Below are 25398 nucleotides of genomic sequence, written 5' to 3'. Positions count from 1 at the left end.
ATATTGAATGTAGGCTACCTGTTCTGTGTGTGTTCATGTTTGTAAAATGGCCTTGGCTGAGAGGGTAGGCTACCGACAGTGGTGTAGGCATAGTAAAGGGTAAACGCAAGCCAACGCAGTTTACTCACCCTTTTCAGAAAAAAAAACATTAAAAGTATAGGGAGCATAACTTTTTCCTCCACCACCACCGGCAATCAGAGTTTACCCACCGATATTTGTACCACTACATCACTGGCTACAGGTAGGCTTATTTGAAGTTCAAGGTAATAGGCCTACACATTGTATTCTAGTAAATTGACTATGTGTGTAAGGTGACCATGCTGTTTTTCCCGGAACAGTTTCAGCTGCATTTTACAGTGTCCCTACTTTCAGGCTACAAAAAAGGTACATTTGTCAGCAAGACGCATCAATTATGTAGCATTAATGTAGGTCTAATCAATGGCAATCACTGAATGTCATTAGGCTCATTGTTTGGTATTTTGTAAACAGATGTATATTTCTGTTCATCAGATGGTGCGAGTGTACATGCATTGCACTGTTTGGATTATTTTGGAGTGGGATGAACATGCACAGGTAACCTACTTTTTAAAAGTGATTTCTTTGATAATCAGATGAAAACATCATGACTGGTTGTTTTCAGGGTTGGAAAATACATGGTGTCATATCTACTCCCGCTCCTCCCCTCCGGTGTTCAACGTCGTCGGTTTACTAACCACTGGTCCTGGTAACCATCATTACACGCACCTGCGCTTCACCACGAGTCACACCTAAATTCCATTACCTCACTTATTACCTCCCCCTTTTTTTGGCACTCCCTTAGGTGCTTTCTCCAGGCAGTATTGTTTCTGTGTGTCATGTCAAGACGCTACTCCTATGTTGTATCGTTCCATGCTCTTTGTTATATTAAACATACCACCTGCACCTGCTTCTCGACTCCCAGCATGTACGTTACAGAATACTGCCTCACAAAATGGAAGCAGCAGGAAATCAGAACATCTCCCAGACGGTCGCCAACCACGACCAGCTGGCACAACTAGGGACAACTAGTACGCATTCACCTTCCAGACAGTAGCAGCATCCAGCAGATGGAATGAACGGTGGTTCATACGTTATTCAGAAGAGGACGGGGGTCCAGAGAGAACTGGCCTGTCGAGACAACAACCTCTCCTTGGATGCACTCATGGCAATGGCCATCCATCTGGATAACCTACTTCGGGAGTGTCGGCATCTCATCACTTCTTCCCCTCCCTTAGTGAACACTTTAGGTCAGAGCCTGAACCCATGGAGGTAGAGGTCACACACCAACCAGCAGTTGAACGACGCAGATGGCTATGTCTCTATTGTGGTCAAGTAGGGCTCCAGCAGTGTCCGGTACGTCCCAGCTCGGGATCCACGAGAGCAGAGAGACGATCACGTGATCTTCCACCTCCTGGGGCGGGTGTGAGTATCCCTTCTTCTTCACTTTCTGCCAAACACTTTTTGGTGTCGATCACAATAGTTGACTGTCCCTCATGTACTGTTTCTACAGCGTTAGGGGATTCCAGTGCCGCGGGGAAATGTATTGACCCGACCCTTGCCTCGTCTCTTAACATCACCTCATACCCGCTCTCCTCTCCTTTCCCGGTTCAAGCCCTCGATACTCGACCATTAGGTTCCCGGAAACATCACCAAACCATTCACCCTCACCATGGAGTCCATCCATCAGGAGAACATTCCCTTCATCTCCAGTGCACCAGCTCACAAGATCATCCTCTGCCTCCTTTGGCTTCAACACCATAACCCCACCATCTCATGGTCGAGGATAAAAATCAAGGACTGGGCACCCGTATGCCAGAGGACCTGCCTTCACATGTCGGTTGAGAGTCCTGTGGTTGCCCTTCAGCCCAACATCTCAAATGTATACCAGGACCTGCGGGAGGTATTTTCCAAAACCAGCGCTACCTGTCTCCCTCCTTATTGCCCCTGGGACTGTGCCATCGACCTGCTTGCATGATCAGACGCCAGGTGCTCGTGTATATCGACGACATCCTGGTCTACTCGGCTACCTTGGAGGATCACATCGCTCATATCCGAGTAGTCCTGGAACGCCTCCTGGCTAACCACCTGTTTGTCAAGGCTGGGAAGTGCCAGTTTCACCAGGAGACGAGGCCTTCCACCTACTGAAGGACGTTTCACCTTCGCCTCTTTGCTCAAACATCCAGATCCCATGATACCCTTTGTGGTGGAGGTGGATGCTTCAGAGGTGGGCGTGGGGGCAGTTCTGTCTCAAACAAAAATTGTATCCGTCTGTGTATTACTCCAAGCAACTCTCCCCTACAGAGAGGAATTACGACGTCGGCGATCAAGACCTCCTGGCGGTTAGGTTGGAATTAGAGACACTGGCTGGAGTGGCGCCAAGGACCCCTTTGTCATTCTCAATGACCATCGGAACCTGGGGTACATACGGACAGTGAGGATGCTAAATCCACGGCAAGTAAGGTGGGCCCTTTTCTTTGCAAGATTTGACTTCACGCCGGCCATATCGCGAGGTTCAAAGAACACCAAAGCCGATGCCCTGTCCCATCTCTACGATTTGGGAGAGGGTGATGTCCAGAGTGCATCCATAATCCCTTCCTCTCGAGTGGTCTTGGATGTAGATGTGGACATTGACCAGGCTCTGGGGACGGAGCCAGCAGCTGTTCTCCTGAGCGCATCTACGTTTCCACAGTGATAAAGGATTGGCTGCTGACCTGGGTGTTACGTTACATGTGGGTACATTTAGTCATTTCCTGTAAGAATGTGTATTTCACCAGCCACCTTGGAGGGTGGTCACACGTGGAAGGTGGTCATCCAAAGCCCTTATGTAGAAGTTGGTCGAATATTGTTTTGCCAGTTATATCGTTTTATTCACACGCTAGGTTATTTTTCAATGTTAGTTTGAGTTTTCTGCAACTTTCTGCTGCTAAGAAGACATTGCCACAGATAGAACAACGAGACAGATATTTCACTGGATGTATAAATGTGAAACATCCAGTTGGCATTTCAACTCACTACCAAATTTGGTAATGAGAGGAAGCCCAGTGGCCGGCAGTGGGAGAGTGAAGCGAGATGGATTTTAGCCGACGTGCTGTTAATTTACTCATCAATTAAACATTTGAACTCCATACAGTTATCTGCTTTCAAAACTAGAATCTGTAACAAACAGATTCTAGTTCTAGACTTTACCCTTTGCCAAAGTTTTTTTTAAATGGTGTTGTTTAGGAGTGCAAGGGCGAATTGAGTTATAGCACACGCATACTTCACAGAGTAGTCGTTCCCTAATGGCAATATGCTAGAACATGCCAATACGATCTCACTAGCTTGTGCTTGGCTCTGCCCACCTCCTTGATTGTTCTGCCCACCATAATTAATTTGCTCCAATTGGAAATGACAGGCATTGGTGTATCTTGGGCTAGTTATAAAAATATTTGACATGGCAGTCTGAGATTTGTTTTCATCACAGACAGCCAAGTTACCACGGTAATGGCATGTCCCTTAAAGGGGCAGCTGAACATTTTTGTCTCACCCAATGATGGTGCTTGATTAAGCATGGGTCACACCCCCCAAAAATGATTAATTAACTTTTAGTAATTTCTTATCAAAACACTCAAATACTTGTGTCAAATACAAATAATTGTTCTACTAGATTTGTGTGCTTTGACATTTCTACTTAGGAGCACATCGTGTAGTCTACTCTTTGTAAAACATGTCAGCTTAGAGACCTGAACTGTAATAATAAATATGCCCTCAGCATTTTGTGGCTGGGAAGGCACTTTGATGATTCTTGATGCTCAGTTGTAGAACTGTTGATCTGTTTTTACTATTGTATCTAAATTATTTATTTTACCATACTGTTCATTGGTAAAAAGATGCAGGGCACAAAAATTAAATGAAATGAAGCAATATACCCCATTTACTTGTTTTAAAAACATTAGAAAGCATACTCATCTGTTTTGTTTTGTTTTTTTGTTGTAATTATGGCGATTACTTTTTTTTTTTATCTACCTGCCACAGTGGCTGGTGTACCAAAAAGTTTATTTCCCTTCCTGGTTGTGTTCACACCAAATTAAATGGTAATTCACCTTTAAATTCTGTCTTCATTATTAAACCTCTTTGGGCTTGGGGGCACTATTTTCACATCCGGATGAAAAGCATGCCCAAAGTAAACTGCCTGCTACTCAGGCCCAGAAGCTAGGATATGCATATAACTGGTAGACTTGGATAGAAAACACACTAATGTTTCTAAAACTGTAAAAATGATGTATGTGAGTATAACAGAACTTATTTGGCAGGCGAAACCCCGAGGACAAACCATCCAGGATTTTTTGTTGTTGTTGTGACTGTGTTTTCAATTGGTTTTCTATGAGAATCTAGATTTCTGAGCCATCTGGTTGCAGTTCCTAGGGCTTCCACTAGATGTCAACAATCTTTAGAAATTGGTTGATGTTTTTCTTTTGAGTAATGAAGAAGTAGGCCTTTCCTTTCTGAGGGTCGAGCCAAGTGTGCTGTTTTGTTAGGGGCGCATGACTTGGCGTCGCTCCACATTCCTTTTATCCGCTATTGAATCAAATGCGCCAAATAAATTGACATTTTGGGGATATAACAACGGAATTTATCGAACAAAAGGACCATTTGTAATGTTTATGGGACATTTTGGAGTGCCAACAGAAGAAGATCTTCAAAGGTAAGGCATGATTTATATCGTTATTTCTGAGTTTTGTGTCACGCCTGGCAGGTTGAAATATGATTGTCATGTGTTTGTATGATGGGGTGCTGTCCTCAGATAATCACATGGTTTTCTTCCGCTGTAAAGCCTTTTTCAAATCTGACATGGTGGCTGGATTAACAAGAAGGTATGCTTTATTTTGGTGTATTGCAGTTGTGATTTTATGAAAGTTAAATATTTCTAAGAATTGAATTTGAATTTCCGCTAACGGAACGTCTAGCCGTAACTTAAGCCCATAAAAATGTTTTGAGACCCCCCTGAATGTCACGGTGTAATTCTCACTCTGCTAATGCACATCCGGGTTCATGTACTCATCAATACCATGTTTAGAGTGTGAAACTCAAAACAAGCTCAAATTCATATTAATTCCAAGAGTGCTGATGTGTCTCAACAAAGCAACGTGGCATAGACTTGCTAACTCTCTCCCCCTCTCATTTGCACCCCCAGTGGTCCTGAAGCAGGCTGCTGCTGGCTGCCTGTTTTACGGCGAAGGCTGAGGGTGAGCCTTCCTTCCTGGCTGTGTGACAGCGTTGGGAAGCCTGTTCCTAACCCAGTGGTTAAATGAAACACCCCTTCTCTGTCTGGGTACAGTAAACCACAACACTTCATCCTTCCACAGGTCCATCCTCCAACACTCTTTAACGCTCATGTTTTCCATTTGCCATCTGATATAGCTGATTTGGGGGATTTTCTGCTTTGTTGAATAAAACAGAAAATTGTGTAAAGCTAATCCGGCGCCACTTTTTATTTGTCAAATATGTTTTTGTCTCTGTCACCCTGGATCTATTTTCCGGAGGGGAGAGATCGGTGGGTTTCCGAGGCTGTAGCGAGGCCTGTAGCGTGTGAGTGAGTAGCGTGCAGCATGTGAGCAATCATCTTTTTAGCATTAAAGGTGATTGACAGCTTTCGGTGAAAGCTGGAGTGTGGGATTTGGGCACATTTTGGTTCACACACACACAAAAACATCGACTCCACCACTGAATCCAAAGCAGCACAACAGATTTGTCGTCATAACAAAACAGTTGTTGACTAATTTATTTTGAAAGTTAGAGGGGACAAAACTCTAACCCCCCCCCCAATGAGACACCCTCGGAGAGTGGGCTCATGGCCTCTATGACCCGTCAGCAAAGGTCACGGGTCTAGTTGGTTCATTCTTATTAGTTTGTCACTAACAAGGTCATCAGGAAAGCTGGGGTTCCCATGCATCCCCCTCCCCTCCACATCTGCTGTGTATCGTTAAACGGAGAAACCCAGTAAAAATATTTACTTCCCTTTGCCTCTTTGAGCTAAATATACGTTTGGAGATGTGGGTGTGATTGGGCTCTGAAAAATGGTGTTTCTCTGTCTCTGTGTGCAGCTGTAACAAATTGACTGGTGGAGTTCCATAATTTGTGTTTTTGCTCAGCCCTGAAATGAATTACTGTCACACAACATCACATCGCAACACGTGAACTGCGCTGGAGATTGATGTGTTTGTACCTCCACCCCTTTCCTGCTGTAAAATGACCAAATCGCCCTCTAATGGCCTCATGGGTGGAATGTTATTAATATTTTTCATAATTTCATAATTATATATTTTTAAAAGCTGAAAATCTGGTGTTTCTATGTCAAACAGTTTTGTTATATTTCAGTCTTCTGTGATGTAATATTGGGATACAAACTCAATGTAATACTTTTCAACTATATATCTGACATGGTGCAGGTTTATTCTTCTTTGTAAGAACATAACCATGTGTGTGAGGCATATACTTTTGTTTCAAAGTAGATTTGTTTAATACTACCAAGAAACACTGTGTGTGACCCTGCTCTAGCCCACTGCAGTAAAATATTATTAATACAGTATAAAGCCAGAGAAATACAAATACTAGACTGTGACAGAATGAAACGACAATGTGCTCTGTGCTTAGAAAAGGACTAACCTCAATCAAGGTCAGATTGTTATATCCCAGATGACTGTGTTCTCTCAGATGTAGTCAGAGTTTAGAAAATATTGGCAGCTCCAGCTTAAGCACTAAAGATCCAAGACTAGCCAAGATACTGAGCCAAATAAACTAAAGTTGATGCAGTCAGACCTTGACTCGAGACTGCGTCACTGGTCAAGACCAAAAAAGACCGATTCAGATAAACGGAGCACATCATGTCACCTGTACAAGTACATCTGGGATATAACAATCTGACCTTGATTGAGTTTTTAGTCCTTTTTTAAGGAGCACATTGTCTTTTAAGAGGGCAGGACTAAACCTATTCCCCCTCAAGAGACTGAAAAGATTTGTCATGGGTCCTCAGATCCTCAAAAGGTTTTACAGCTGCACCGTCTAGACTCTAGAGCATCCTGACGGGTTGCATCACTGTCTGGTACGGCAACTGCTCGGCCTCCAAGGGTACTGCGTACGGCCCAGTGCATCACTGGTGCCGAGCTTCCTGCCACCCAGGACGTCTATACCAGGCGGTGTCAGAGGAAGGCCCTAAAAATTGTCAAAGACTCCGAACACCTTAGTCATAGACTGTTCTCTCTGCTACCGCATGGCAAGCGGTACCGGAGTGCCAAGTCTAGGTCCAAAAGGCTCCTAAATAACTTCTACCCCCAAGCCATAAGACTCCTGAACAGCTAATCAAATAGCTACCCAGACTATTTACATTGCCCCTTCCCCCTCTGGAACGCTGCTGTTACTCTTTGTTATTATCTATGAATAGTCACTTTAATAACTCTACCTACATGCACATATTACCTCAATTACATTGACACCGGTGCCCCCACACATTGACTCTGTACCGGTCCCCCCTGTATATAGCCCTACTATTGTTATTTACTGCTGCTCTTTAATTATTTGTTTTTGTTCTTGCTCTTGCTTTTTTTGTGGTATTTTCTTAAAACTGCATGGTTGGTTAAGGGCTTGTAAGTAAGCATTTCACTGTAAGGTCTACACCTGTTGTATTCGGCGCATGTGACACATTTTGATTTGATTTGACTTGTGATGATGTCCTTTGCATACTCCCAGATGAGGAAGCCGAGGGCCAATTAGTAATTTGAATCAGCAGTTGGGTTTGATTCTAATTGGCCAGTATAGCGTATAGTAAATAGCATAATATGTGAGAGGAGTGGGGAGGTGCACAGAGAGTTGATTAGAGGAGATGTCACAGTAGATTCTGATTTCAGCAGCAACTGATTGACCTTGAAGCTCCTAAATTAGCCCGAACGACATGAAAAGTATTGGAAAGTTGTAGAGAGAGAGAGAGAGAGCGAGCGAGCGAGAGTTGGAGTGCTGTTATCGTGCTCTTATTTCATAGGCATACTAAATAAAATAAAATAATGTTGAAATTTGATTGATTTTGGATGATCTGGCAGATTCATTCCAAGGATATTTACAACAAATGACAAAGTTGTGATGAGTCGTCATTGTCTTTTCCATGTCTTTCATGTCTGCTCTGATTTTGTCTGTCTCTAGAAGCAAGCAAAAATATTCACCCTAGTAAAAAAGTGGACTAAGGTAAGAGGTCATGTGAGGTTTATGGTTGGCTTTAGACTTTCACTTTGAAAGGGAGAGGCAGACAAATAGATCTTCTTTGAATACAATGAGGGAGATCTGGTCTATTCAGTGCCTTCGGAAAGTATTCAGACCCCTTGACTTTTTGCATATTTTGTTACGTTACAGCCCCTATTCTAAAATGGATTAAAAACAAAATTAAACTAAGCAATCTACACACAGATTTTTAAACAGAAATACCTTATTTACATAAGTATTCAGACCCTTTGCTATGACACTCGAAATTGAGCTCTGGTGCATCCTGTTTCCATTGATCATCCTTGAGATCTTTCTACAACTTGATTGGAGTCCACCTGTGGTGAATTCAACTGATTGGACATGATTTGGAAAAGCACACACCTGTCTATTTAAGGTCCCACAGTTGACAGTGCATGTCAGAGTAAAGACCAAGGCATAAGGTCGGATGAATTGTCAATAGAGCTCCAAGGCAGGATTGTGTCAAGGCACAGATCTGGGGAAGGGTACCAAAACTTTTCTGCAGCATTGAAGGTCCCCAAGAACACGGTGGCCTCCATCATTCTTAAATGGAAGATGTTTGGAACCACCGAGACTCTTCCTAGACCTGGCCCCCCGGCCAAACTGAGCAATCGGGGGAGAAGGGCCTTGGTCAGGGAGGTGACCAAGAGTCTGATGGTCACTCTGACAGAGATCAATAGTTCCTCTGTGGAGATGGGAAAACCTTCCAGAAGGACAACCATCTCTGAAGCAAACCACCAATAATGCTCCAGACTGAAGCCTGGAGTTTGCCAAAAGGCACCTAAAGATTCTCTGGTCTGATGAAAGCAAGATTGAACTATTTGGTCTGAATGCCAAGTGTCACGTCTGGAGGAAACCTGGCACCATCCCTACGGTGAAGTATGGGGGTGGCAACATCATGCTGAGAGGATGTTTTTCAGCGGCAGGGACTGGGAGACTAGTTAGGATCGAGGCAAAGATGAACGGAGCAATGTACAGTGAGATTGTTGATGAAAACCTCAGGACCTCAGACTGGGGCAAAGGTTCACATTCCAATAGGGCAACAACCCTAAGCACACAACCAAGACAACGCAGGAGTGGCTTTGGGACAAGTCTCTGAATGTCCTTGAGTAGCCCAGCCAGAGCCCGGACTTGAACTCGATTGAACATCTCTGGAGAGACCTGAAAATAGCTGTGCAGCGATATTCCCCATCCAACCTGACAGAGGTTGAGAGGATGTGCTCAGAAAAATGGGAGAAACTCCCCAAATAGAGTTGTGCCAAGCTTGTAGCATCATACCCAAGAAGACTTGAGGCTGTAAGCACTGCCAAAGGTGCTTCAACAAAGTACGAAGTAAAGGGTCTGAATTTTTATGGAAATGTGTCATTTCAGTTTTTTATTTGTAATAAATTAGTAAACATTTCTAAAAACTTGTTTTTGCATTGTCATTATGGGGTATTGTGTGTAGATTGAAGAGCGGAAAAAAATAATTAAATCAATTGTAGAATAAAGCTGTAACTTAACAAAATGTGGAAAAAGCACTGTATATCCAGTATAGAGACTGGAGTGGTGGGGTAGAGAGATTCTGGCCCTGACTGTGGTCTTCTGGCTCTCGTGTAAAACTACCCGTATTGACAGGGAAGTCTCCACAGACGGCATTAACAGACAGGACACAAACTGACCAGACAGACAGTCCTGAGAAAACACACACACACACACACACACACACACACACACACACACACACACACTACGAACCACTGTATGCTGTACTACTTTTGGCCAGAGCGATTTTTTTGTTTCCCCTTGTCCCACATGAGAGCTGTCCATAGTGCTGAACTCCACTGATCACCCTTTCTCAGCACAAGAACATGAAAAGAACCCTGAAACCAACCTGAACTAACCTTAAAAATGGTGACAGCTTAGGGAGCAGTTTAAAGTTTCCCCTGCAGTAAGACATACTGTAGATGAGAGGCCTGATAATACAGTAGAGAAGTAATTGAATCATGAAGGCTCATTGTCAGTTAAACTGTGAGTTTCGCTCCCAGTTGCTCCCAAATGTCGAACACTGGAGACATCCGTCACTCATCCACTACATTACATTTACAGCCATTCATGTGTTCATTTTAGGGTTTCTTCACGCTACTGTTCACAGTAGAAAAAAGAGAAACAACACATACTGTATATCTGTGCCTGTGTAACAGATACGTTTGTCAATGCATTGTGGAGTTCTGTTACAACGTGTTTGTTTTGATTGATGCCTTGTAAAAACAGGAATCCCATTTGATTTACCTTATTAAAGTCAAACTTGTAGGAACGTTTATTGTCCTGCAATTTCACCATCATTTGTTCCAACTTTTCCCCTCACAATTTACACTGAACAAAAATATAAACAAAAATGGAAATAAATTCCTTAGGCCCTAATCCATATGACTGGTACTATACAGATATGCATCTGTTGGTCACTGATACCTAAGAAAAAAGAAGGTTGGGGCAGAAAACGGATCAGAAAACCAGTCAGTATCTGGTGTAACTATCCTTTGCCTCTTGGAGTGCGACACATCTCCTTTGCATAGAGTTGATCAGGCTGCTGATTGTGGCCTGTGAATGTTGTTTCTTGTGAAATGAGGCCGTGCATTATCATGCTGAAACATGATGGTGGGGGGTGAATGTTGTTTCTTGTGAAATGAGGCCGTGCATTATCATGCTGAAACATGATGGTGGGGGTGAATGTTGTTTTTTGTGAAATGAGGCCGTGCATTATCATGCTGAAACATGATGGTGGGTGGTGAATGTTGTTTCTTGTGAAATGAGGCCGTGCATTATCATGCTGAAACATGATGGTGGGGGGCGAATGTTGTTTCTTGTGAAATGAGGCTGTGCATTATCATGCTGAAACATGATGGTGGGAGCGAATGTTGTTTCTTGTGAAATGAGGCCGTGCATTATCATGCTGAAACATGATGGTGGGGGGTGAATTTTGTTTCTTGTGAAATGAGGCCGTGCATTATCATGCTGAAACATGATGGTGGGGGTGAATGTTGTTTCTTGTGAAATGACGCCGTGCATTATCATGCTGAAACATGATGGTGGGGGGTGAATGTTGTTTCTTGTGAAATGAGGCCGTGCATTATCATGCTGAAACATGATGGTGGGGGTGAATGTTGTTTCTTGTGAAATGAGGCCGTGCATTATCATGCTGAAACATGATGGTGGGGGTGAATGTTGTTTCTTGTGAAATGAGGCCGTGCATTATCATGCTGAAACATGATGGTGGGGGGTGAATGTTGTTTCTTGTGAAATGAGGCCGTGCATTATCATGCTGAAACATGATGGTGGGGGTGAATTGCATAACAATGGGCCTTAGGATCTCGTCATGGTATCTCTGTGCATTCAAATTGCCATCAATAAAGTGCAATTGTGTTTGTTGTCCGTAGCTTATGCATGCCCATACCATAACCCCACTGCTACGATGGGGCATTATTCACAGCGTTGACATCAGCAAACCGCTCGCCCACACAACGTCTGTCATCTGCCCAGTACAGTTGAAAGTAGGATTCACTTCTCCATCGTGCCAGTGGCCCTTGAAGTTGTGCATTTGCCCACTTAAGTTGGTTATGAAGCAGAACTGCAGTCAGGTGAAGACCCTGGTGAGGAAGACAAGCACGCAGATGAGCTTCCCTGAGACGGTTTCTGACAGTTTGTGCAGAAATTCTTTGGTTGTGCGAACCCACAGTTTCATCAGCGTTCTGGGTGACTGGTCTCAGACGTACCCGCAGGTGAAGAAGAGAGGTGTGGAGGTCCTGGGCTGGCATGGTTACACATGGTCTGCAGTTGTGAGGCCGGTTGGACGTACTGCCAAATTCTCTAAAACAACATTGGAGGCGACTTATGGTAGATAAATTAACATTAAATTCTCTGGCAATAGCTCTGGTGGACATTCCTGAAGTCACCATGCCAATTGAGTGTGATGTACAGTACCAGTCAAAAGTTTGGACACACCTACTCATTCAAGGGTTTTTCTTTATTTGTACTATTTTCTACATTGTTGAATAATAGTGAAGACATTAAAACTATGAAATAACACATGGAATCATGTACTAACCAAAAAAGTGTTAAACAAATCAACAAATATTTTATATTTGAGATTATTCAAAGCAGCCACCCTTTGCCTTGATGACAGCTTTGCAAACTTTTGGCATTCTCTCAACCAGCTTCATGAGGTAATCACCTGGAATGCATTTCAATTAACAAGTTTAACAAGTTTCTTAATGCGTTTGAGCCAATCAGTTGTGTTGTAACAAGTTAGGGGTAGTATACAGAAGATAGCCCTATTTGGTAAAGGACCAAGTAGGGTCTTTTACCAAATAGGGCTAGACCACTCGGCCTCCCGAGGGCGCCACTCGGCCTCCCGGGAGGCAGTATTAGCTGTGCCACTAGAGATTCTGGGTTAGAGTCCAGGCTCTGTCGCAGCCGGCCCGAAACCGGGAGACCCATGGGGGGGGGGGTGCACAATTGGCCCAGCGTCATCCGGTTTAGGGAGGGTTTGGCCAACAGGGATGTCCTTTCCCATCGTGCATTAGCAACTCCTGTGGCGGGCCGTGCGCAGTGCACGCTGACACGGTCGCCAGGTGTACGGTGTTTCCTCCGACACATTGGTGTGGTTGGCTTCCGGGTTAAGTGGGCATTGTGTCAAGAAGCAGTGCGGCTTGGTTGGGTTGTGTTCCGGAGGACGCACGGCTCTCGACCTTTGCCTCTCCTGAGAACGTGCTGGACTTGCTGCGATGAGACAAGACTGTAACTACCAATTGGATACCACAGAATTGGGGAGAAAAAGGGGTAAAATATATATTATATATATATTATGGAAAGAACAGCTGAAATAAGCAAAGAGAAACGACAGTCGAACATTACTTTAAGACATGAAATTCAGTCAGTACGGAAAATTTTAAGTGCAGTCTTCAAGTGCAGTCGCAAAAAACATCAAGCCCTATGATGAAACTGGCTCTCATGAGGACCACCACAGAAAAGGAAGACCCAGAGTTACCTCTGCTGCAGAAGATAAGTTCATTAGAGTTACCAGCCTCAGAAATTGCAGCCCAAATAAACGCTTCACAGAGTTCAAGTAACAGACACATCTCAACATCAACTGTTGAGAGGAGACCGCATGAATCAGGCCTTCATGGTCAAATTGCTGCAAAGAAACCACTACTGAAGGACACCAATAATAAGAAAAGATTTGCATGAGCCAAGAAACATGAGCAATGGACATTAGACTGATGGAAATCTGTCCTTTGGTCTGATGAGTCCAAATGTGAGATTTTGTCTTAGTGAGACGAGTAGGTAAATGGATGATCTCCACATGTGTGGTTCCCACCGTGAAGCATGGAGGAGGAGGAGGTGTGATGGTGTGGGGGTGCTTTGCTGGTGACACTGTCTGTGATTTATTTAGCATTCAAGGCACACCTAAGCAGCATGGCTACCACAGCATTCCTCAGCGATAAGCCATCCCATCTGGTTTGCACTTAGTGTGACTATCATTTGTTTTTCAACAGGACAATTACCCAACACTCCTCCAGGCTGACCAAGGAGAGTGACGGAGTGCTGCATCAGGTAACCTGGCCTTCACAATCACCCGACCTCCACCCAATTGAGATGTTTGGGGATGAGTTGGACCGCAGAGTGAAGGAAAAGCACCATATGTGGGAATTCCTTCAAGACTGTTGGAAAAGTATCTCCAGGTTAACCTGTTTGAGAGAATGCCAGAAGTGTGCAAAGCTGTCATCAAGGTAAAGGGTGGTTACTTTGAAGAATCTAAAATCTAAAATATATTTAGATTTGTTTAACCCTTTTTTGGTTACTGTCACGCCCTGGCCTTAGTTATCTTTGTTTTCTTTATTATTTTGGTTAGGTCAGGGTGTGACATGGTGGATTTATGTGTTTTGTCTGGTCTAGGGTTTTTTGTATGTTTATGGGGCTGTGTCCTTTCTAGGTAGTTTGTAGGTCTATGGTTGCCTAGATTGGTTCTCAATTAAAGGCAGCTGTCTATCGTTGTCTCTGATTGGGAACTATATTTAGGCAGCCATATTCTGTGGGTACTTTGTGGGTGGTTGTCTTCTGTCATTGCACCAGATATTACTGCTTTGGTTTTCACATTTGTTGTTTTGTATTTTGTAGTGTTCTCGTGTATGGTCTTGATTAAACATGTTGAACTCTAACCACGCTGCATTTTGGTCCTCCTCTCCTTCAGCGGAAGAAAGCCGTTACAACTATATGATTCCATATGTGTTATTTCATAGTTTTGATGTCTTTACTATTATTCTACAATGTAGAAATAGTAAAAATAAAGAAAAACCCTTGAAAAAGTAGGTGTGGTCAAACTTTTGTCTGGTACTGTATGTTTAACGCTGAACGCGAGACCTAAGATTTTATATACCTTTTTATTTACATTTTGGATCCCGCGGCTCAGTTGCTGTGAACGCTAGATTCCATGTAAAGAGAGAGACATGGAAACCCAGCTAGCCTAGCTGGCTCGGCAGTCCCAAATGCAGGTCGCTATTGAACATTTTCAACACTACAGGAGCTGTGTTTACTTTTCTTCATTCCGGGACAATGTGGATCGCCCGGACTTTTAATGTAGCAACTATTTGCTTGCAGAGGACTACAGGGGTGAAGTGGCTGCTCTTAGCAAACAAGTAGCAAACCTACACAAGCTACTGGGAAATCCACGACCTCCTACTTTGTATTTTTCTTCTACCCCAGTAGCCGGACGCCGCTCTGGTCTGGTGGAAGTGTCGCCGCCGTTTCGGCTCTCCACAGCCAACTGGCTGGTATTCAGCAGGGATCCCTTCCCGAAGGGGTCTCCACCTTCCCTGGAGAATGGAGGTAGTAGGATGCTGCTGGATGATTTGGGGGATGTTCCTGTTCTCAACTCAACAAACCAGCCATGGAGATGTGTAATTTGTGGTGGAAGTCGAAGAAAGTGTACTCTGGTAACAGGTGCCTCCTTGGAGATGTTAAGCCCGGACCAGACATAGACCAGAAACGGCTTTGCAGCCCTGAATACAGAGGTTCGGGCGCCTTCTTCCTTAGGGTCTTCCAATTCGAGATCGGATCTGAGGTACCTACGCCTTTGTCCTCTGTTTTGTCTCAGTCTATGACTAGGGTGGCTGGAGTCTTTGACCATTTTTAGGGCCTTCCTCTGACACTGCCTGATATAGAGGTCCTGGATTGCAGGAAGCTTGGCCCCAGTGATGTACTGGGCCGTACGCATTACCCTCTGTAGTGCCTTGCGGTCGGAGGCCGAGCAGTTGCCATACCAGGCAGTGATTCAACCAGTCAGGATGCTCTCGATGGTGCAGCTGTAGAACCTTTTGAGGATCTGAGGACCCATCCCAAATCTTTTCAGTCTCCTGAGGGGGAATAGGCTTTGTCGTGCCCTGTTCACGACTGTCTTAGTGTGTTTGGACGTCAGAAGTCCACTGTATGCAGCTTACCGCGCACTATCAGCTCCAATATAAATAACATGAGCTAGTCTACATCTGATAAGCTTCCCAGTAAATCATTCAAAACAATCAAGCAACCCAGGAAAGTGCTAAAAATAGCCCATGTAGCCTAAGAAATAAGGTTAATGAAGTCAATAACTTGCTTGTAACAGATTACATTCTTATTCTGACTATCTCTGAAACTCACTTAGATGATACCTTTGATGATACAGTGGTAGCAATACATGGTTATAACATCTACCGAAAATACAGAAATGCCAACGAGGGTGGTGTTGCGCTCTATATTCAGAACCACATTCCTGTAAAGCTTAGAGAGGATCTCATGTTAAATAATGTTGAAGTAATATGGCTACGAGTTAATCTGCCTCACCTAAAGCCCATTCTTGTGGGAGGCTGCTATAGACCACCAAGTGCTAACAGTCAGTGTCTGGATAATATGTGTGAAAGGCTGGATAATGTATGTGATATCAAGAGAGACGTTTATTTTCTGGGTGGTTAAAATATTGACAGGCTTTCATCAAGCTGCCCACTCAAACTTCAAACTGTAACCAGTGCCTGCAACCTGGTTCATTTTGTCAGTCAACCTACCAGGGTAGTTACAAACAGCACAGGAATTAATTAATCAACATGTATTGATAACATCTTTACTAATGCTATTGAAATTTGCTTTAAGGGAACGGTCTCTTGGAAACAGACCTAACACATCACTGGAACATTCCTATGTAAACCTTAGGTAATGACCTAATGAGACTTAAGGGAACGTTCTCTAAAGAGTGAGAGGTGGTGTGGACTGGACCAGAGAGGGTATGCGAGGATATCTACCAGACTCTCTCTCTCTCTCTCTCTCTCTCTCTCTCTCTCTCTCTCTCCGATCCTCTCCTTATCTTGGGCTCCATCTCAGTCTGAAACCTGGCCGATACACCAGTAAAATCTGGCAGCTTCACATTTGAGTTTTTTTCAGTATTTCTAGATATAAATGTGAACAGCTCATGCTGTTCTGAATTGGTAACTCTGCTAACACACATCTGTAGAGCACATTGAGTATCGTGGTGCTCGGCTGCGTGTGGACATCGATCTGCCTCAGGAGCCTGTCAGGCATGTGTGTGTCAGTGTGTGAACTGTATTTGGGAATGTGCTGTGTGTGTGTGTGTTTTTGTTTAACTATCCTTGTGGGTACCAGAAGTCCTCACAAGGATAGTAAAACAAGACAAGTGGGGACATTTTGCCAGTCCCCACAAGCAAAAATTATATCTTAGGTTTAGGGGTTAGGTTTTGAGTTTTGGGTTACAATTAGGGTTAGAATTAAGGTTAGGGTTAGGGTTAAGCATCGTTTTAGGGTTAGGGGTTCAGGTTTAGGGTTAGCGTTATGGTTATGGTTTGGTTAAGGTCAGGGTTAGGGTTAGGGTTAGATTTAGGGGTTAGGGAAAATAGGATTTTGGATGGGAATCAATTCTATGGTCCCCACAAGGATAGCAATTTAACTGTTTTGATGCAGCTGTATTCCTACTCCCAGGCATCTCTCTGTTTTTGTAAAAAAAAAAAAAAAGAAGGTCAAATGAACAAGTCAACACGTAACCTAAGACAGGAGACCAATCCCAAATAATTTAGACAGAGAACGAAGGAGAACCACCGTGAGAACCCCTCTCTCTCCCCATTGTCCCCCTCTATCCTCCCCTACTGTAACACCTCGACCCTCCCCTACTGTCCCCCCTCTCCCAAGGGCGTGACCTAGCAGTGGTGAGGAGTAATTGGGGAGATTGGAGCTGGCACCTCACACACTGCGAGAGCTCCATGGGGAAGAGGCCCTGCCCCAGGCGGTCTGTGCCCAGTGAGGGTGAGGGATTGTGGGGGAAAGGGGACCTGGCAGCTCCACTTCCTCTTGGCTCTGTGGAGGAGGCCTAATTAGTGCAGAGCCTACTCTCAGCTTTCCCCGGTTCTGGCCTGGCTGGCTTGCTGGCTGGGAAGACGCTGCAGCATTAAGAGACTGAGGAGGAGGATGCAGAGAGAGAAATTAAGACCAGATGAGAACCAAGGAGGAGAGGGAGACAACAAATATCATCAGTGCTGATAATCTGTATCTATTCCCAACAGACACTCCCTAACTGGTCTCTGTCAGCATTTTATGCTGAACATAAATGTAAATGCAACATGCAACAATTTCAACAATTTTACTCAGTTACAGTTCACATAAGAAAATCAGTCAAATGTTAGAGAAATGGACATCAAATTCTCTGGCAACAGCTCTGGTGGATATTCCTGTAGTCAGCATGCCAATTGCGTGCAATTGACAAATTTGAAGATGCTCCAGAGCAACATACAGGAGCAATTAGGGTTAAGTGCCTTGCTCAAGGGCACATAAACATAGCCTTGTCGGCTCTGGGATTCGAACCAGCAACCTTTCCATTACTGGCCGACTCTCTAACAGCTAGGCTAACTGTGGTATTGTGTGGTGGCTTTTTATTGTGCCCAGCACAAGGTGCACCTGTGTAATGATCATGCTGTTTAATCAGCTTCTTGATGTGCCACACCTGTCAGGTCGATGGATTATCTTGGCAAAGGAGAAATACTTACTAAAAGGGATGTAAAACAATTTATGCACAAAATATGAGAGAAATAAGCTTTTGTTCATATGGCATATTTCTGGGATCTTTTATTTCAGCTCATGAGACCAATACTTTACATGTTGCGTTTATATTTTTGTTTAGTAGAGATTGATAATTGAAACATCAAATCCAGCCTGCTTTTTGGAGAATTCCAGGCCCGCGTTTAGGGCTTAGTATAGATGTTACACTGATGGTGGTGACATGCTGATCCACTGAGCTGTGTTGTGGACAGGTTCCAAAGACACTGTGCTGACTCTCTCTCTCCATTTCTGTCTATGTTCCTCTGGTGTTGATTGGAGAGGTAGAGCAGAAGCTGTGGAGGGGTGGAGGTGTAGATAGGATGGGGGTGTAGATGCCTCGGTCCAGTTTTTGGTCTCACTTTCTTATCTCCTGTCTGCGATCTGGGCCTGTCATCTCGAGTGTGTGTGTGATAGCTGGCAGTTTTCCCCTCGCTCAACCATCAATGCCCTGATTGGTCTTTCCTGGCGCTGACACACACATGGGGGCTCTGAGGTTGGCGGTCCACTACAATCAGCAACAAACACAGAGCTGAACTACTCTCCCAAGACTAACGCAGGACTGCAAAGAACATTTGGCCTACTGATCTGCTCGGGGAGAGGATTGAAAATAAAACCCAAGCAGTCTGAAGAGTCAGAAAGAGCAGCAGAGGCCCCAGAGGAGGCTACGCAGAAGAGGTACAGTACAGCACAGCAGGTCTCTGGACATGGCTCGGATGGAAAAAGCATGCAGTGAGCAACTAACAGTAGATAAAGATTCCTCATGTTCTGTTGATGGAGAGGCCAGAGCCAGTCCCCAACTACAGCTCCCACTGGGGGAAGCTCTTGCTATGGCTGACTGAGAGGTGATTGGGTGTAACACGAGTTTGCTTGTGTTTTTAATCAGTAACAATGACACTGATCGGTTGGTACGAGAGGAACACAGAAAAACAGAGTCAACCTGAAGATAGACTGGTAGAGTTATTGACCACATATGATAAGAGGAAGAGAGAGTGCTAAAGAATGAGAAGAGAGAGAGAATGCTGTTTTTCTGAGAACAGGAGTGAGGTATAGAAGGGAGGAGGAAAAATAAGGAATGTAGAATGTTTGAAAGCTTCACTCTCAGAAAAAATTGGATTGACTCAGAACTTGCTTGTATGGGTGCATACATATATGCTGTAAGTATTCTTTCTCTCTCTCTATCCCTTTTTCTCCATCACATCAGATTTTTAAAGCTATGATAAATACTTTGGCCAGGTCCCTCCCCCTCGCTGTGCACAAAGCAAAGAACTCTCCCTCTCTTTCTCTAGGTCTGGTTTACATTTCTGGAAAATGAAGAGGTTGTGAAAAGGACAAACTCATGACTTGTAAATCCATTATTGTTCGGGATATAACTGAGATCCATCTTTAATAGCTCTGTTTGTTTAGGATATACTCTCAATCCCCCACTACATAATCTCATTCGCCGACCAGGGTTTAGCTGCACAAATAAATACCGTAATGGATCCCTTCATATAGAGAGAGGAAGGCAGCGACGGCACCATGGTCCAATCTATTCCAGATGGCACCAATAGATCGCATTATTTACATGTACTGTATTCGGTTACCACGGCAACCCGGCTCCATTTAGATGGCTGCTGACCCGATTCCTCTTCTTCAAGGGCCCTTGATTAGCGGGATCGAAGATGGTTTTCATGGAGGGATGGGACTGCTGATGCGCAGATGTAGTGTCAAACAGACGCACCTTCTCTTGAATACAGTACACCCCTCCTTCCCTCACACATGCAAGCTCACACGCAACTACACACACACTTTCCCTCCCTATGATATTCAATCCCCCTGGGTTGAGAACACATTAAAGCCTGATCATTCTGTATCGTTTCCATTAGTGTAGCATGCCTCTGCTTCTCTCACCCGTAAACTGTGGTCAACGTTGGAACTCATTACCCTATCGCTCTCTCAGAGCTGCCATGGATGGTAAACTCTCTTCATGACACTTAATTGTTTCTCTCTGTCTCTTCTGCTCAGGGAAGAGCCCGGTGGATCGGGCCCTGCTCTCTGAGGCACTTCTCAGTCTGGCCACTAGGCGGAGGCCTTCACACAGGAAAGATACCGGCTGCTTGTCCAGTACATAGGCCTACATGTATTTGGAACGCCACATATTGTGTAAAGGTTTTACTTGTGATGTGTTTACTCTGTTCAGCAATCACATTTAATATTTTAGTGAAAATAATGATTTTGTAAAATTTGAATACCACTTGAATATATGGTGCATTACAGTATATACAGTACATCTTCTGCACTATTTGGGAATTGATAAAAGCTGTTATTTTTCACTATCTGAAGTGGATGATTGTTTGACATTGCTATAGTTGCAGTAGTGTTCTGCCAAGGCTTGCTGTCTGCCTCTGGCATGGAGTCAAGGCTTCAGCCTGCTGGCACATGCATCCCTCCTAGAGAGGAAACCTGCAGAGGAAATGTGACATTACTGAGGAGAAGACAAGTAGAGAGGACTTAGGTTGTAGAAGTCTGGTAGGCCTACAATATGTCTCTGCTTTTATGACCTGACTATCTCTGTCTGACTCACGCTGCCAGAGAATATATATCTGAAAAATATGTGTGTTTGTGTGTATTGAAATATTAAATGGGTAATATCTTTACCTTGCCCTCTGACAGGCTGATAGAACTTAACCTTTAAAGTTTAGGGGTGGAGGTGGTTGGATTTGGGATTGATGCTGTGTTCACTTGCCATTGGAACTAGGAAACTCAGAAATGTCTGACTTGCTGACTGGTTGTAGTTATACAAGTACAGCATTCAACCAGTTAGCAAGTCGGAAATGTCTGTGTTTCCTAGTTCCAACTAGCACGTGAACACAGCATTAGTGTAGGACTACAACATTCGGACAACCCCAGCCAGTAGTGTCAGGAGAACAGCTGACCAATCAGAACCAGCAGAGGTCCCAACCTCCCTCTCCTCTTTAAACTATAACATTTTTAAATATCATACCTCCACGAATCAAATAAATCAACACTCTAAAGACAAATACATTATTCAGCCGTAAGACATGAAGTGACTCGATTAATTGGGAAAATCAGGAAATGTAATTATTGTTAACGTTTTTGCTCAGGCTGCTGCGGGCAGGGTGGACAGGTAGCAAAGGCAGTCTGTTCTGATCCTTGGGCCAGAAGGTTGTGGGTGTGAATCCCTTGTGAGGTGAGAAGCTGTTTAACCTGAGGTAGGACCCAGCTGAACAAACGGCTGGAGGAATGTGGGAGATGTCTGAAATACTAAGTGAAGAGAGTCATTGGGTAACATATAGTCACATTAGAGGATGTGGGTTACAAAGGCAGGCAGGCTGTTAGGAAGCACCACTGCTGAGACCAGGCAGATGTATAGGATCCATTTCTCTGTTTCCCTTTCTGTGAGAACACGATCCCCCTATCCGTCAGTCGTTTTGAAATGTAAAAGGGCTGGTTTCTTCCGCTAGCTGACACTTTCCTGGTTTTAAAGAGAGGGACCGTGGCCAGTTATGATTGATAGACAAATCTAAATTATATAATTACTATATAAATGATGAATACATTTTCATTCACTTATCTGAGACCATAATGTAGTTCTTAATCAAGTATTCAGTCAACATATTAAATACTTTGTTAAGAACATAGCAATAGGAAAATATGTGTTTAGTGTGATCATGTTTTTTTATTAGACTATTTCAGTTTGGTTTCTATATTTTGCACAAGTAATTTCTGAATATGAATAATATATTTGCAAAAATATTAGTGCAAATACAAATTTGCTCAAATGTGTCCATTTATTAACTAATTTGAGATGGTTTATTTTCAAAAGAAATGTAATCAATAAATATATAGAGCAAAATTTAACAGAAAACTAACAAAGTCAAAGCTTCAGACTGAATTTTAATTGAAAGAACAACAACCTGTGAACTTGTGACTTTTCGACAGAAACATAAACAACAACGTTTGAGTTGATGATCGTGTTAATTAACTAATGATCGTGTTATCTGAAATGTTTGCAGTTGTTTTAAAAACCTGTTCATCTGGGAGCAGTCATATTTAGGATATGAGTAGAAACTCCAGCTGGGGCAGGTATGCCTGGGCTCCTCTACGCTTCATTATATTAGAGAGAGAACCGTAAACTAAGCAGCCTGCAGATCCTGTGTCTCAGAGCCATCTGTTGTGTGCTGTAATTTCTCAGCTAATTACATGCCAGTGCTGGAGGACTGTAGGCCACCAACTTTCTGTTGGTGGCAATGTTTGTCGGGCCTAAGCCTACTCATTTTCTAGGAGAGATTTATTAGTGATTGTGCACATCAGAAACCTTGAGAGAGAGAAGCAGAGGCAATTGCAGAGAGCGACAAATAAGTGTTCAGACAGTGACCTGAAATTTGACAGAGATTATTGACCTCATATCCAGTGTTAATCATGTCTTTGGGCCTTAATGCAACTTACTGTATTTACTGTCTCCCATACTAGCCCAGCAGGATGTCACACCGTAACAAACATTACCACGAAGGCAGATAAGAGACTGCGTGTTTGGTTCTCGGCAAAGTCAAAATACTTAACACACTTTACTCCCACAAGAATCTGATCATTACGGTGTCACTTGACATTAATCACATGTGCTCCATGCAGCAGTCTCCTAGGACTTGACCCAACAACCATCTGGCCCCAAATCCCTGAGTCCTGACTGCAGCTGGGCATCCATCTGACAGCTGGTCGGTCTTCACTGGTCCCCCTCGCTCCACTCCCCTCCACACACTAACACCAGGTCTGTTTTCAACATGGAGAATGTAAAGAGATTACACCAAAATTAAATGCAAATTGAAATTACAGGGTTTGGCTCAGAGAGAGGGAGGAGGTTCCAGGGCTATGAGGACTTCAGTGTAAAACGATACCCTTCCTAGACTGAAGAGCATCGTGCTGACAGCGATGGGCCCCACAGCATATATTACACATAGGCGCACAAACACATGTAAATACACACAAATGTCACTACCTTAAAACAGTCTCCATCTTGATTTGTGCTTACTCATGAAAGTGAACCATGAACCAGATGATGCTAGACTTTTGCACCAGGTGAGCTTGGAGCAGGTAACGTTCTAGGGACCAGTTAAAATAATGTAGATATCAAAATCTTGTTAATTAGTTGTTAATCATGAATTAACCATCACTAATTAATATAGATAATTGCAGCTGAATCTTTTCTGTAAACTGACGGAGTGTTTTGAACATCTGTATAGTGACAAAACGTCTGAACTTTCCCTCTCTGACTTTTAAACTATACAAAATTAGATGTTATAATGTTGAGGGTGTTTGTTTTTAGCAACCCTTGAACATACACATACACACTCCTGCTAGTTCACACTGTATTACTGACACTTGAGGGAACAGTGTTTTCAGTGTTCTGACGCTTCATCAGTCATCAGGTTGTGAGAGAGGCGGGCGATGCTGTCGTCATTGCCGCCCTCCACCATGTGTTAATACAGGGTAATGATTTAATCATCAGAGACATGTAGGCTGAGCCAAAGTAAACCCCATTCTCTAGCTGGGCTCAACCACAGTACCTCGCTCCATGCAGAGTTCATTCACTGTGTGTGAGTTTGTGTGTGTGCCATGCAAGGCTGTTTAGCTACAATCTTGTAAAAACTATTTTCTTTTTCCTCCCACATTATTGAACCCACTGTCACCCAAATTGAGTTTGGCTCTGTGGAACCCAGTCTCAGTGTGGATTCAGGGAGACTTCACATCTAAAGAGACAGTCATTATTTTACTGCATGGACACTAAATGAATAATGTCAGTCTGACTAATCCTGGTCCTCAATTGTGGTCAAATCAGGAGAAGTCTCGTTCTACTAGCATCAGTCGTTTTCTGATAAACCCGAGCATTGATTTATGCAGGAGGCTGGCTTTGATTACACGCTAACTGACATGTAGTCATCCCCAGACCTTTGATATTGTGGAGATGAGCAGCGAACACACACCCTTGTGTGTTGTCTTGATCCGACTTGACAATTCCTCTCTTGTAGAAATAGCTTTCATGGAAATTCACATCTATTAGATAGGCTCATAGTCTTAAAATCCCATTAGAGAAAACCTACTGGACACAAACTGGTTGAATGCCATTTTCACAATATTTCAACAACAAAATATACCTAAGGACGATATATCAATGAGGAAAGGTCTTTGGATTCACAAAATGTCACCAATGTAACCTATTTTTCGAACACAATGCAAAACAGGTTGTATGTTTAATTTTCGGTGTAGACATGCTAACATTACAGTACCTGCTCACTCATTGTATAATGAATATATACCTATACAAAAGAGATGTTACGGTGCTGTCTAGCAGGGTTCTAGTCCTCTGGACTGAGTAGCAGTGAGTGTCCCCCCCGCCGCTCTGTCAGCACTACAACAGAAAACAAGACAAGGTGCTGAAATAGACCCCCCTCAGGGACCCCCTACCCCCCTCCCTCTTTTTTTCTCTCTCTCTCACTCTCACTCTCACTCTCACACACAAGTGAGAGAGAAAAAGAAAGAGCCAGAGAGAAAGAGAGACTATGATGATCTCTCTTGCTTCATGGCGGTTGGTTGATGTCCAGGCCCAGGTGATCCCTGGTCGTGTGGTTGGTGTTCTGGTGTCAGTCACATCCGATGCTGCCTGTGACAAGAGAAAATTCACTTTAAGCCCCTCTCTGTCAGGCCTGGGGGTTCTAGCCTGGTTGCTCTGCTCTGCCTGTCTCTCTCTGCTGCCTGCCTGCAGGCTACAACAGACAGACAGACATGCTGCTGCTTTAATAAAAGCCAGACCCTCCTCAGGGAAGAAAACATTGCTTTACACAAAATACTTTAGTGCAAAAAAATGTTTATTATCCTTCCAGAGACTTTCACTCTAAGAAAATAATAGAAGGAGTTTGGGGAATGTTCCTGCAGGCCTTACGCGGCCGGCCCATAGAGGAACCTTCCATTAAATAAAGCAGTGATATTCATATTTTTTTCTGACCTTCCCAGCCCCCTCCTTTTCCTCAA

Source organism: Oncorhynchus nerka, linkage group LG1 (assembly GCF_034236695.1).
Source record: "Oncorhynchus nerka isolate Pitt River linkage group LG1, Oner_Uvic_2.0, whole genome shotgun sequence".
Lineage (NCBI taxonomy): Eukaryota > Metazoa > Chordata > Actinopteri > Salmoniformes > Salmonidae > Oncorhynchus > Oncorhynchus nerka.
The sequence above is the reverse complement of the archived record's forward strand: the minus strand, read 5'-3'. Positions refer to the sequence as shown.